The sequence below is a fragment of the Tinamus guttatus genome, unplaced genomic scaffold (genome assembly GCF_059628265.1).
Source record: "Tinamus guttatus ecotype Peru unplaced genomic scaffold, ASM5962826v1 Tinamus_guttatus_pri_ptg000510l, whole genome shotgun sequence".
In the NCBI taxonomy this organism is placed as follows: Eukaryota; Metazoa; Chordata; class Aves; order Tinamiformes; family Tinamidae; genus Tinamus; species Tinamus guttatus.
In genome coordinates this window covers 2090187-2105818 of record NW_028289044.1, presented here as the reverse complement: position 1 = coordinate 2105818, position 15632 = coordinate 2090187, and the positions used below count along the sequence as shown (strand labels likewise).

At 39.8% G+C, this 15632-nt stretch overlaps 1 protein-coding gene and 1 long non-coding RNA gene across 2 annotated transcripts in view; one reads left to right on the top strand and one right to left on the bottom strand.

Moving 5' to 3' along the window:
- Positions 1 to 4706, top strand: part of LOC148592825 (uncharacterized) — a 168496-nt gene extending 163790 nt beyond the window's left edge. Inside the window, exon 2 of the long non-coding RNA XR_015913886.1 lies at positions 4653 to 4706. This is a non-coding gene — a long non-coding RNA (uncharacterized LOC148592825). The remainder of the gene's footprint in view (positions 1 to 4652) is intronic.
- The window catches only part of STK3 (serine/threonine kinase 3), a 118766-nt gene that overhangs the window by 16282 nt on the left and 86852 nt on the right, over positions 1 to 15632 (bottom strand). The window lies entirely within an intron of this gene.

Sequence of the window (15632 nt, the reverse complement as noted above, 5' to 3'; positions counted from 1 at the left end):
TCTGTTTCAAAGCAGGGCGAAAAAACAGATGGGATTCAAATGGAGCTCAAACTAAAGATGGAAAGTTTAGATTTGATTCAGCAGGCGTAAGGAAACCATTATATAATGAAGGGAATTCTTGGGTAAGAAAGTACAGGTGAGATAAAACTAAACCACAGACAAGAATCTTAACAGGAAGAACAGTTGATTTGTTGCTAATAAAACAGCAGGAGGATTGGGAAGCAGCCTGCAAATGGGTAAAGATTAAGCAAGCAGCTTCATCTTGCACTTAATCTGCTCGAATGACAGGAGGCAGCCCAAAGGGTCAGTCCTGCTGTGCGGGACCCTCAGGCTCCTACGGAAGATCTTTCACCTCTGCAGCCACCCGGCGAGCTGGAGAGAGGCCATGGGAGGACATGGGCACTGCCGGGATAGCACCACGAGTACCAGAGAAGGAGCTGGTCCCTCTCTCCAAAGGTTCTTCCCGAACCCCATCTCCAAAGGAAGGTCGGGCACGATGCCACCCGGTTCCAGTCAGACAAGTGAGAGCTGGCCCAGCAGCAGGGCCCGGGCAACTGCTGAGCCCAGACCACGGCCCTCGCTCCAGCAGGGATTTTTAAAACTGCATTTTTTAAAAAATAAGCTTGTAGCAAACTAGCTTATTTGGAGACACCTACCTTCGTGAAATTTGGATAAGGGGGCTCAAGAGTTTTCAGGGCAACGAGCCCAATCGCAGATGCGTCATTTCCTCAGGAAACAGACCAAAAATGATACATAGCTAAAGTGCACAAAATTCTTCTTCGAACAATTATAAAATAGATAGAATCAATGATATGATTAAATGTTACCAAAAACACATATTGGAGATGGGTTGTGGGGAGGAGGTCATTAAACTCCTACGAAAGATGGCCGTGCTTTCATGACAAAGTGAATAAAAATGATTTTTTACACTACAACTACTAAAGAATTAATCGTATAAAATATTTTCCCTAACGCTCTGGCAAGAAGATTGCTAGTTTCCACAAATGCACTCTGCAAGCAGAACTGTAAACAAGTAATCAAAATATAACTGTATCAAACTGCAGGGGGGAAAACCCAGACAGAGGCTTTTCTCCCTTTGGTATTCATATGTTTTTAGCAGAAGCACAGAGACCCTGTGTCCTCGGTCCATTTTAAGATTCATGTTATATTTGACAGCAGAATAATACAGTTGCCCTACCTATACCAAAAATAGCAGGAGATCTCAGAAGCAATCAAGCTGTAAGTGAAAAATCTAATAAAGGCAAGCAATTATTTCTTGTGCCTTTGGCAGCATCAGACTTAAAAATTCAATGGTTCATGTTTTGCTTTCAGTTCACACTTTCTTTGAAATCTAAAAGACACAACAAAAATGCTGTGAAAGGGATATAAAGTACATGATTTTTTTGGAAATTGATTTTTGAAATACCATCTTACAAAAACTACTGCAATCATTTGTCTTTATATCCCTTCGTAACAGCTTTTAAAAATCATGAGAAAAATGAAGAGAATTAAAACACACACAAAAAATCTAGTACCATGGATTGTTTTAATTATTATGGAAGTTTGATCTGCTTACATTAGAAAATGAATTTAAATTATGCCCTAACTGTGGATGTAAACACGGGATTCACTCAAACACTCTAATCATCATAACTACAGTGAACTCTGAAACACAACCTAACTCAAGAAATGCATTTCTGAAAAGGCTTTGTATCTTTGAGGATGAGGAAGTACTATCTTTGGAGAAGTTCAGTATTTCGAGAGGTCACTGATGCATCCTTGGTTGTCTCAGCATAACTGCTAATGTCCTGACCTGCTTTGACCAGCTGTTCAGACAGCCCATGGTTTAATTTGGAAGCATTTGAGCTTCTCTATAAGAAAAGCCTTCAGTGACTTGGCATCACACCTTCCCACCGCTGTGCAAAAGCACAAGTTTGTCAAAACATCACTGAAATTTAAAAGCAGTATGAGAACTGCAGAATCCACAATGTGAGAAATCTAATGAAAATGCAAAGAGAATCATAATAATGCAGCAACAAAAACGTTTTATATTTAAATATTTATTTCAGCAAGGAAATTGCCATTTCACTTTTTCCATATATTTTGCTTGCTTATTAAACAAAATGCAATAATTACCATAGAAAGTTTAAGTCATTACCATGGACTTATTAGGAAGCATTTCTCCAGAAAATAAATGTTTATTAGGAAATCCTCTGGCCTATAAAGTAAAACAGGATAACATTTTATAGGAATATTACAGAATAAGCTACTGCACTGCCTACTAAAATTCTTCAAAGACTTAAATTTTACAACACTGCAAGAAAAATGTGTCTTATTCCTGCAGCAGTTAGACTTTTTTTTTTTACTGATAATGACTGCGTTACTTTATCCTGCTGCTGCTTGCTATACAACACGCAACGCTGAGGTCACAAATATTACTTATTAAAATGCCCTGCTAAGATCATTCCCAACCTAGGACAGGGAGTGCGGAAAGGGAGGTTTTTCTGGCTGCCATTGCGGATTCCTGGAAGCGCAGTCAAACCCTGTTTAGCTTCCCTGTGTCCTGTCAGGGTGGCATGTGCGCTAATTAAAGGGATTCAATTAATTTCAGGTGACTGCTTTGAAAACTTCAAAAGCAGCCTAAGCAGGAGATGGCTGCTATCAATGACAAAGCACGGACTGAATTGAACTGGCTTTCAATTTAACCCTTAAATGTGTTTGATGTGAAAATAATATATCATTTCTTAACAAAAGCCTCCCACAGAAAAAACTAAAAGCCCCTCCTATGTTCACAGTGTGAAGTCCCCATGTATTTCTTACTCGAGAAGGGGGAAATATAAAGGAAATTCTGTCAAAGACAGGAAGTTCCTATTGATGATTCCTATGTTTGTCCATCTAGATAAAAGCTTCCTAAGACACCTCTCACCATGAGATTTCTTTCTCATAACATGAGCACCTGATCGCAGGTAAGGCAGAAGTGACAGGACAAATCCTCTCCATAACTGCCCAGCGTTCTCAAACAACGTTAACTGAATACAAAAGCACTATTATTGCCTGGTTTTCAGAATACCTTCCTCAGATATAAGGCTGGCCACATGCATTCTGGTACTATCACTAAGAAAATACTAACAAAACATGAGCAACAACAAGTTATTTTACAAATGCTTATTTAAAATGGCTAAATGTGATCCACGAGTTACCGAAAGGAATGGAAGACATTAACCAACCTCCCGAGATTCTTATAAAGTCCATCTGAATTTAGTGCAAATTTCTATCTCTGTTATCTGCCTCAGTTAGACATGTCAGTTATTAACAGAAGTAATAAAAAGCAGCATTTTTACCATGGATTCTTTCCCGTAAGCCAACATAAGCTTTTTCAGGTATAAATAATACTACAGATTAAACAGCATCTGCAGCAGCTAGCAGAAAAAGTCCTTAAAGTATGAATCAAGTACAAACAACCTGAAGAGAAATATGTAAGACATATTGCTCAAAAAGTGTATTCCATGTTCATGAATGTATCTTGGACAACTTTTTATGAAATATAACTAAAATTGCTGGTTGTGACCATGGACTCTTGGCACTAAGGGCTGTGTTTTAGATGAGCACAAGGTGAAACAAAGCACGAAGTTTGCTGGCAGAGTCAGCCAAAAGCAATAAAAAGGAATATGTGAATAAGCCAGCCAGCTTTCACTTTAATACCTGACACTTACTCAATTGATAACCACCTGCATGCTAAGCCCTTGGCAGCTTTAAAACGTGTAGGGGTTTTTGTTTGCTTTTTAAGAATAAAATTCACAAAACTATTTCCCACCATATTAAGCACAAATATGCTTTCATTTAGCTTCAGGAATGTGTCTTATTTTAATCTTTCACATTTGCTCAGTTGAAGAAACATGTACTACCAACGATAGGAAGAAAGCCAGATCTTTCTCAAAATATGTTTTAATTCTATGTGTTCGTATATTCCCAGGGATACTGCATTCCAAATTGATAATTACTTGTCTGATTTTTTTTTTAATGCAGCCAGCCCTGCAATAACAGCTGGCAAGATCCGCAACCTTCTGAGTCAGTAGTTTCAGATGTCAGGTACTCATTTGAATTTTTAGCTGAAAAACTCTACTATGCATCCCATAAATCACACCTCCTCATGATCCTGGCACCACTCACTCTTACGAAGTGGACTGTATATTCCCAGAGAGTAAATTCCTGACATGGGAGCTGCAGCTACAGACCCTGCACGTATTTGTATAGGTGTCTGCATGCTCCTATATCCGCTTGGTCCCAGTGCCCTGTTAGATCCCAGCACAAAAGTGCAGATATATCAAGACTGACACATGGGATTGTGCCAGCTTTACCTTCCATGCAACGTAGCCTCGGGGCTGCAAAGGACTTTGGGCAATAGCTGCAATCAGGTACAACAGTCCTGCCGTGTGTGGCCTGCCACACGAGCCCCGTGCAGGTGACCCCCTTTGCTCCTCTTGGAATGGGTAGCACACGGCTCTGCCTCTCGGCATTCTGCAAGCGAAGAGGGTGACAGAGCCCTGGAACAGGCTGCCCAGAGAGGTTGTGGAGTCTCCTTCTCTGGAGATCTTCAAACCCGCTTGGACGCAGTCCTGTGCCACGTGCTCTAGGTGCCCCTGCGTGTGCAGGGGGTTGGACTAGACAACCTCTAGAGGTCCCTTCCAACCCTAAGCATTCTATGATTCTATGAAGAGTAGCATGGTCACAAGGGAGGGACCGGCCACAATGTCTGTTTGCAGGTTCCAAGAGAGAAAAACTTTCCGTGGATCCCGGACTGTTTGCACAAAATAACAAGCTCATTCTACGGCAGAAAATAAGATCAGGGAAAAAGACATAGACAATAGGAAAACAGGATTAAGTTATGTAACAGTAAACACAGAGATAGCAAAACTAAGAAGTGAAATGAGAATATCTCCAGAAAAATACGTAGTTGTCTGACATGCAAGTAAAGTCCTCTCAAGGGTCCCATGTTCTTGTAATTGCAACTGAAACAGCCCAGGAATAGTAAGGGGTTCCCTCGTCCTCAACTGGGAGGCTGTAAAGACTGAGCTCTAAAACAGACAAAGAGATACAGAGAGAAGAGTTAGGAACTGTCTTCTCATATTGACCCATATTCTTGCAGTTCCCAAGCTTGCTGAAATTCTGATGCAGAAACACCAGAACGACAAATTCAATTTCCAAGCTATTTTGTATGGGCATTCTGAAATCCGTCTTTCAGAAGACATGCTGCAAGTATAAAGTTCAGCCAGTTGCTTCCATTTGCTGACTGAATTTACAGGACTGAAAGGAACAACTGTGCTACCTATGTTGGTCCTTCTGAGGCAACTCTCTTCAACCACTCACCATTTGTAAATGGGTGGAAGATGGTGATACCAACTGTGAAGAAAAAGCATCTCTCACTAAAAAGAGCTTCCACTTTTTCATTCCAACTGCATTCAGCTATTCAAAATACAAAAGTCTACGAAAGCACAACGTAAGCATTTCTTTTTCTGCCCGACTTCAGTGAGGCCAGTCTAACACATCTCAAAGCAACCCATTCTGGAGTGTACGCTTCATTTTCTAAACAACTCTCAACACAGTGCGATATTCAAAAAAAATCACTTGTCACTTGTAAATACTAGCTTAAACTTTACATATTGCTGTTTATCTGGACTATTCTAATTTCTGAAGACAAATTGAAGGGATCTCACTTGCCTGTATCTAAGAAGCACACATATTACTGTACAAGATATATGGTACTTCTACTTCTCCTTTCTCAAAATACACTTAGCAAGGCAAAAGAGCATTAACGTTGCACTTCTACCCTCGAGAGACCCCCCAAAAAAACTTCTGTGGTTACACGAGTTGCCCTGGCCTGGCCCAGCTGGGGCTGCGGGTCGGTGCTGCAGAGGCAATGGGCACCAAAACCTGCAGCTAAATTCACTCTCCACTGGACCCTGGGTCACAGGCAAGGCAGGGGTGGAAACCTGTCGCATTTACAGAGAGACAAATTCAATCCACTAACACAAGCGAACCCCATTCCCTTTCAGGTATTTTTTCTGCTGCTTAGAATCAGTTGTTCGGTACTGCGACAATCTGGGACAGGGAATTTCAGTAATATTTTGCATAGTACCTTACAGGATCTCCACCTTTTTTAAAAAAAAAAAAATGAAGCCATAAAATTGTGCATCATATATGTTTTATTTCTGTTCAAATCCAGCACTAGGCATGAGAACATATTTCTATGTTACAGGTACTTTTGCAGAAATCTGCGAGTAGTTTAATTTAAAAGCCATGGACAGCAACCTAAAGCAGTTTTTGACCATGCAAAATGTTTTATAAATAGTTCCATGTGCACTGTTCATCTGGAGTCTCACTAGAGACGAATAATGACCTTGTATTTCATTCTCATTTACTCTGAGTAAGCCAAACCTTCTGTTTTTAATTACATACTTAATACACCTGGCATGGTCTAATTACAGAAAACAAAACATCATTTAAACAAAAGGTGACCTTGAACTCAGTCTACCAAAATACCAGTTAACTTTAAGTTTTCAGTTTTTAACGAACTGCCAAGACATGCAATAGCAATTTTCCAAATGTGATCATTCGCCTTTAGAGCAACAGACTTACTGCATTAGGAAACATCTGTATACACTCTTTATGGCTTTCCTCATTATTAATGAAAATCCCTTTTAGATTTCAATAGTGCTATAAACAGTTCTATAGGTAAACATCAAGTTCACACTACTGATATTTTTAATGCGTTAGACTACATTAAAGCTAGATTTGACAAGCAGGAGCCTGCGGAATTGAAGGAACTTTTTGCAGAAACTAGTCAGTCTTGTCCGAGTATCGCGGCTCTGAATGACGGGAACACGGAGCTGCAGCAACGGGCACAGCAGCCAGAGAGACCACAAAGGGCACTGAAGAAAGAAACCCTGTCAGTGAAACACATGAGTTACCCTACTGCTAAACTGCAGTCACTCACAGGCTTCAACTTGAGAATGTGCTTAAATTCCTTCTTGAACTGCGTTGAAGAGTTTGGGTGACAATTTGTTTTTGCAAGAATGCTGCAGTAAATCAGTGAATGGTCTTTACATATTTGATATAGGTTTTCTGCTCCTATTTGTGACCAAGTAACGCTGAGAAATTAGGCACAGCATACTTAATAAAGCATCTGGGATTTAAAATCAACAGAATGTAATGCCTACATAAAATTCAATGAGGCCTAAAATTTCTGTAATGTAAACACACCAAGTATCATTTTACGCTATGTACTTTCTTGACATTGCAAATTCATCTCAGTACAGCATTAATTTAAGTATACTTTCTATTCAGAAACTTCTAGTTGTTTCCTTGTATGTCTGATTTTGGTCGTTATTACAGACCAAATTCTTCCCTCCTCCTCACGTCAGTACAGCCCAAATACAGAGCATGTGAGGTTAGTGCTACCAATAGCTGTAGCAAGGACAGACAGGAACTGAAATTGAAATACACTCAGCGAAGATCTACCAAACTACAGGCTCATTCATAAATAGCTGGCTTTACAAACATGTATTTTCAGATTTTTTTTCCTATCTGCTGTATCACTGGTGGTTGTATATGCCAAAACAGAATACTTCAATGCACAAGCAGAGGAGAAGCTAGATACTACAGCCGTATGACAGCATTTTACTATTGGACACATTCAATGTTTTAAACGTGATGACAAGAAAGTTAGACACATCATTTTGCGAATTTAACAGGTTGGAAGGTCTACAAGTTTATTGAGAAACAAATTCTTAGTGCAGTGGCAAATTCGGCAAATTTGTATGAGAGCAGCCCATACAGATAAGCTGATCTATTCAAGGTTGTTCTGAACCTTGACAAACACCCATCATTTCACTTACCTGGCTGGGGAAAAAAAAAAAGGAAAACAGTGCTTGTCTAAAGGAGAAGAGAACCTAACCTTTTAATAGCCAACAGAGGGAATTATATATATGCATATAAAAAGAACGGTAGTAGTAAACAAAACTCTACAACCATATATGTAAATCACGTATGCAATTTCCTAATAGATATTGATTAAATAATGCTATACATATCACTTATAATCGGAAGTGCACAGTGTCTGAACCAAGGTCTCACTGCCTGGTGCTTTCAAACTGCCCACAAGGAAGCACAACTCAAATAAGGGCAGTTTGTTAAAAAAACAGTAGGACATTTGAAAGGAAAGATGAGACATACAGGAGCAAGGAGAGTTTAAGTGGGTGGGATGGCCACTTTTTATCCCAGCTCTACCATGAATCACAGAATGCTTAGGATTGGAAGGGACCTCTAGAGATCATCTACACCAACCCCCTGCACACGCAGGGTCACCTAGAGCACGTGGCACAGGACTGCGTCCAAGCGGGTTTTGAAGATCTCCAGAGAAGGAGACTCCACAACCTCTCTGGGCAGCCTGTTCCAGGGCTCTGTCACCCTCACAGTAAAGAAGTGCTTCCTCATGAACTGAAGACAGCATCTGGGAAAGACCACTCTCCACTTCTGTGTCACTGTTTTCCTCACGGTCACAACATTTATTCATTTTTTGCTTTATACATGGCTGTTTTTTTAAAAGGTCCCTAAATAACTACCCAAGTCTGAATCCTTCTCACTGCTGTCTCTCAACCAAAAGGTCTCTACTACTGGAATTACATCACTTCAGCTATAGAAGAAAAGTATTTCCTTAGAACCCACAGTCCATATACACGAATACTGCTTTCACCAAAGAATCTAAGCATCTGGCACGAGCAGCTTTCTCTTCTTTTGCCTTCATCCCCGCTTACTTATCATTTTCAATACTCTCCTACTCTAATAACCCTCTGAAGCCACTGGTGAAAAAGCACAAGTTTTCAGAAGGCTTCAAGGCATTTCTGTTTGATTTATGAAGTTGTTTTGCTCATCTAACACATGCAGAAACTCCTATTTGAATTTATTATGCAGTACTTCACTAAAATAAGGAAGAACCCCTCCCCAAAAACCACAATATTTAAGCCTTGTAACTGTCATCTGTTTTACAAAAATTGTGTGGTTTACATACCATGAAAAATCATTTGTCATAGGTTCAAACAGTGCTTCATTCCCTTAAGATCTAGGTTAGCTATGCTGGTTTGAAAAGGATTCTGTCTGTCAAATAATGCTAGTGACATAAAAATAACCTAGAGCGAAGTAGGTGTGCTGCATAATCACAGAGGGAAAACACCAAAAATAGGGATAAAAAGCAATCTAGAGAAAAAGCCATGAGAACATGAGACAAACCAGCCCTGATATATCTAAATGCTCATGAACTCTGAGATGAATGGCACAGAGAGTTAAAATGCAGTTTATCTGCATTAATTATTAACTACTAATTATTAATTGTAAACAATACTATTTCTTACTAAAGAACCTAACAAAAGAGAGGAAAAATCACCATTTCACAAGCACAACACAGGTAAAAGAATCTTGTGCAATTCAAATAAACTCAAGTTAGTCTTCTCAACTGTTTAAAATATGGGTAATAATTTCTGTAGCTAGAATTAAAGTACAACAAACATGTCTCAGAAACATTTCATCTATGGTGAAAATCAGAACATGGTCCTGAAAAATCAGTATCCTTCATGTACAAACCCATGAGAATAGGATCTTAATTTCAGAGACTGTTTTGTTACGTTGGCATTTATATTTCTAGTATTGAAGTGCATTAACCTTTGCTAATATACTGTATGGCATGAAAGAATTTCCTCTTTCAAGTCATTAATGCCAGCCAGAAAGCACATCATCATATAGTCTGAGCAGATCATTCACTCTTAAAAAAAAAAAAAAAAAAAAACCTCCTACATACTGCTGGATTATACGAATGAAATACTGAGCTTGAAGACCAAGGCTATCTCTACACTTTTTACACCATGTTTTTTAAGACAACCCCGGCAGCAACCTTGAGCATAAATTTGTTCAAGTCTATGAATTCGTCTTCCCTCTGTAGATCCAGTAATCTATTTACACAACACCTTCAAAGTAGTTCATAGATGAAACAGAGCATTTTTTAACGTGGCAGTGTCTTGCCTCAGGGCCCAGCAGTGCAGACCTTGCTCTCTGACTCGGCCTGGAGCCGGCTGGACGCACGGGCAGAGCAGGGAGCTTCGTGAGGGAGCCGGTCATAGAATCATCATAGAATCATAGAATGCTTAAGGTTGGAAGGGACCTCTAGAGATCATCTAGTCCAACCCCCTGCACACGCAGGGTCACCTAGAGCACGTGGCACAGGACTGCGTCCAAGCGGGTTTGGAAGATTTCCAGAGAAGGAGACTCTACAACCTCTCTGGGCAGCCTGTTCCAGTGCTCTGTCACCCTCACTGTTAAAAATTTTTTCCTTAAGTTCCTGTGGAACTTTTGGTGCTTCAGTTTGTGGCCATTATCTCTAGTTCTGTCGGTGGCCACCACTGAAAAGAGGCCAGCACCACCCTCTTTACTCCCTCCCTTGAGGTACTTCTAGACACTGCTCAGGTCCCCTCTCAGCCTTCTCTTCTCCAGGCTGAACAGGCCCAGCTCCCTCAGCCTCTCCTCGCAGGGCAGATGTTCCCCGCACCAAGCGACTCTCCTCGCCTCCCTCTGCTCACAGGGCGCCTCTGCCAGTGCCAGAGGCTTGCGAGGCAGCTCCTGGACTGCTCTGGGTGCTGCTGCCACACCAACGGGGGCTTCTCACAAGCTAAAATTAGTAGCCTGCTGACAGATGACCTATTCCTGGAGGACAAGCTATTCCTGCCCGCGGACACTCACGCTGCAAGTACAGAACCAATGAAACACAGGGGAACCGATCCCGTTCGGGGCGGCCATGGAGAACTCCGTTGTGCTCCAGGGACCTTCAAAGGAGAAGGGAACCGACCGCTCCAAATCTTCACTGTGATTTGAGGGGTGGCTATTTATATCCTCATACACATCTCGTTTTATCTGGGTAACCTATTCTCCCTAACATAGATATGTAAGGGAAGTTTTAATAACCTATATAACTTGAGTAGGTTATTTTTTCCTTGGAGGAATAAAAACTGTTGAAGAATGTTCAAAGAACTATAACTAGGCATAACATCATAAAATTTTAAACTGAACATAAAAAACAATTTTTTTAGCAGTCAGATCTATAAAACTGTGAGATAGTCCCCCAAGGAAAGTGACTAACTTCAGTTCTGTCATGTCAAACTAGTTTGGAGGAAGCACTCAGATTGTTGGAATAAAATACTTGAGGAGGGATGAAGAAAGTCATTTTCCTCTATCATTTTTTGGATTAGAAATGGTCTGGAAGGACTACCTCTCTAAGTAAAAATAATATAGTAGTATACATGAAAAGAAAGTATTGGAATGATTCTTTAATTGCTAACCTACTTTAAGATGACCTTCACATGTATTTATGTTTGAATTATGTTGCCAACGCATCCCAAGTTTGAGAGGCCCAGAAATCATCAGAAGAATAAAGGGATGTTCTGATCCTTTTGAGTTCTAACTCAAAGGATATTACCGATGGATTTGTGTGGTTTTGTGACTCAGTGGGGATTCGTTTAAACATAAAGGAAAAACAGAACTCAAGTTTTTCTGAAGTAGAAATGTTGAAAGTCCAGGAAAGTTTCATGACAGTCTATAAAAGTCACCTTTTACACTCTTTTCAATAAAACATTTATTTATAATGATTTCAGACCTATCTGCTCCTGATTTGAAGGAGACAAATAACTTTCATAATGCTGTCTCTTAACAACTTGGCGAGTCAGTATTATCCAGACTGCTTAAGACAACACAAAAGTGCTAAGGTCAGAAAGTGGTGTTCTTCCAGTAGCAGTATGTTCATGTAGGACAAGCCTTCAGAGAAATCCTGCCTGCCCCTAATCTCTTGGCAGACCCACATTGCCTTCAATCAAGGTATCCTCGAGGTAAACCTGCCTGCCTACAATTCAGCAGTGAATGCAAACTACTGCTGAGACCCTGCAGATTTTCCTCACGTAATTGCATCAGTTTTTCTTGTTTATAGCACCTGCCAAACCACTAGACACTCTGCAGGAAGCACGCAGAAGACAGCTTCCTGAGACTGAAGAGATGAGTTTAGAAACATAATTGTAACTCAAAACTGTAAACAACAACTCAGATCTAACACAGGTATGTTAACACTATACTGAATCAGAGACTGAAACCTGGAATTTGCATGGAAAAGGGATGAGCAAGTCAACGAGCTCTCAGATGGGTAATGCTAGAGATAATACACCTCTCATGGAGAGTAGAACACTTAAGTAATTGACATACACAAATTACAGGTGACAAATCAGAATTAATCTTAAGCAGCTTTTCACCCTTTATGAGAAAACCTGATAAATAAATCACAATTGTCAGAGAATCTATTAACAATATATAGCTGACGTAAATGGTACTCACTGTTTAACTTGTGTCACATCTGAAATTAATGTTATAGGAAAAAAAAATCAGTCCATTTATTAACAGCTATCACACAATGTTATACTCAACATTTCTATTAACCAAAAAGGAAGAAAGAAGACACAGAATAAGATGAATGTGACTGTATAAAAACCATCAGAAAGGTTTCTTTTTCTTTTTTTTTTTAAGAATAATATTTAAAATAAGGGCTGCCATAATTAACATCAATCTTATAAAGGAAGCTGGAAAAAAAATTATGACATAGAGCAATAATTTCCTTTACAAATAATGGCTAATCTGCACATTATTGGTATTTTAATTTCTGCATTGTAAGATACAAAGCAAGTTAAAATATAAGACAAAACATATTTTGGAAACCAAAGAGTTGCAGGATACAAATATTATAAATTGTAATTGTCCACATCAACAATTTTGACAAGCCAAATAAAATCTCCAGGCTATTGTTGATCGCTATTGTTAAGCACCTTAGTCTTGTATAGTTACCAGGGGACTGGGATTTTATGCCTATTGCAACAAAAACAAGACAGCAGGTCAAACAAAATTGTTTAATTTTCCATAATATATGGACATCCAAAGAGTTTCAGATTTAGCTGAAATTCCAGGAACTGCTGAAAGAAGAGAATAGAAGGAGTCCTCAGTTGGTCATATCTAGAATTCCAAGTCACTTTACAGGATTTCAGGTAGAGTTACACATGTAACATATGGTCATTACTTTCTTGAAGAGCTTCCATTATAAGCTCAGTCTGAACCTTATGAAGGAACATCTGGTATTAGGGAAAATAATGCCCAAAGAACAGCTGAGGAGCTGCATCGCACCAAGAAGTCTCCCCAGAGGCAATGTGCTTAGTAGAAAGCACATCTGGATTCCTGGGGACAGTCTACGAGGCTGAGGCATGGAAACGCTCTTCAGATGTCCAGCCATGCTTGCGTTCTTGTATCACACTCCAGAACTGCTTTCTTGGGAGGAAATTTTCACACATACAGGCCTTTCCACAGCACAACTTGAAAGCTGAATGGTTTGCAAAAAATATTTTGTTCAAAATAAAAAATGAACAAATATGATGTCTCAGTTCTAGACACATAAGATTTAGAGAAGAATGCAGGTAGGCTGATTTCCTAGCTTGATTTAAACTCTGCGGGATGCATATGAAGTGCAGCCTAGTACAGTTCTTTCCAACATAAAGAAAGCCAGCAATGACTCAAGATACATTCTTCCTAAGCATGTGGTAATGAATAGAAAATACTATTTTTGCTAAAAGGATTAGAACAATGAAGAACTGAATAGGTAGTCATAAGCTCACAGAGATGATCCACAAGGGAACATAAAGACGACATTAAATCTCAGTTAAAAAAAAAAAATCATTAATCCAGCCAGAAAGCTCCCATTTTAGGTGTTGGGAAATATCCTTCCAGAAGATCATGAAAACCTTTCCAAGAGATTGGTACCCTTCTGCCAAAGAACTCCTATTTTTGCTTTGAAATCATGAATAATTCTGAAATATTCAGAAGAGACCCACCACTTTCTCATCAACATAGGATGAGCACAAAGCTGACCACCACCCACAGAAACCAGACCTATGGCTATCTATGAAGATATGGAAAATGTCCTAACATTTTTTGATAAGAATGTTTCCAGAGAATCAGCACTGGAAACACTCAACAGCCTGGCTTAGCACTTCAAGAATCAGGCAGTGAATGTCCAGCAAGTCTGAGTCCCAAAACTCATTGTCATCACTGAGAGGCAGAAGAGATTCTGGAAAAAAAATTGCTTCCAAGAAACTAGGGAAACCTTACTTGTTTTGATTATTGATGTTCCTCAGAGAGTAGGGATGAAGATAAAAAGCACGAAAAGCAAGATAAGATGACCTAGAATCTTCCTATTCCTCTGCCATCAACATTGCCCCCAAGGAAGCACCAAGTGAAATGATGAAACAAAAACAAAAAACCCATCAACCAACCAACCAACCAAAAGAATCAATTTCCTCAATTACAACTGCCTATATCTCTATGAAGCATAAGCCTTTCTGATACTTCACCAGCTGTAAGACTTAAACATTTACCATAATAGCAATCCTCTGACTCTTCCAAAATATTAAGACAACTGTGAGGCAGCCCTGACTTAACCACTCTGCTGAGCAGGGGCAGCCACTTTCCAGGGAAAGGACACGAAACGTCCTTGGGCACCGCTGGAGCTCCCATGCTGCAGAAGACCTTCTTCTGAGAAGCTGCACAGAAAGCTGCTGATTTGAATGAGCAGAAATTTGGAAACAGTACTTTTCTTCATGTATGATATGGGGCAGTTTGAGGACAGTTCTGTAAAAAGACATCAAAAAGCAGCTGGGTAGATGGCTCTGTCTCTGTCAAGTGGGAGTGGCCATGTAAAAACTCACTGAAGTGATCTTAACTGTAAGACATATGGTGTTTGTTCCTTAGATCACTGAGGGGGAATTAGATCTGGCATTCCTTCCAGTAAAGGAAGCATCTGAAGTGGTGCTTCCTCGTTACTAAACTATGACAACGCTACAGAAGTGCCATGTCAGGAAAAGATAAGGAAGAACCGATACGGACTATGAAACTGTTACTTCAGCTTAACGTCAAGGACGTACATGAAATTCTAGCTAAGAAAAAGAGACTGCTGAAATAAGTCTGGGAAGCAAAGAGCTTTGTTATGTTTAAAGGCTAAGACTGATCTCCACTTTTCATTCCACAACACAAGAATTTGCCCCAAAGGGCATATAAACAGAACGTCAAATGTATAAAACACCAAAGAACTTCACAGTATTAAACCTTGTTCTAAGGAAAGCACTCAGATCTTCATATAATTGATGTCCTACAAGAAGGTAATGTTAAGAAGCAGAGCCAATCAGCTCTCCCTTCTCTTCTGCACAATCCTAAACCTCAAGATGTGGCTCAAAAAACTCTCCAGGGAGGAATAGAAGACCAATGTCATTCAGCCCAGCATGCACTCTACACCCATAAAGGGTTTCAAATATGCACACCTACATGTGAGTGCACCTATGGACATATCACTAGACTTTCTAAGCAGGCTATAGTCATATGGCCAGGGCACATCCATGAAACTTTCCAAAGCACATTTTCCAAGCCCCCTAGAGCCAAACTCCTTACATGGTACCATAAAACATGCTTTACGCTTACCATAATGTGTAATTTTTACAATATATTATCCCTCT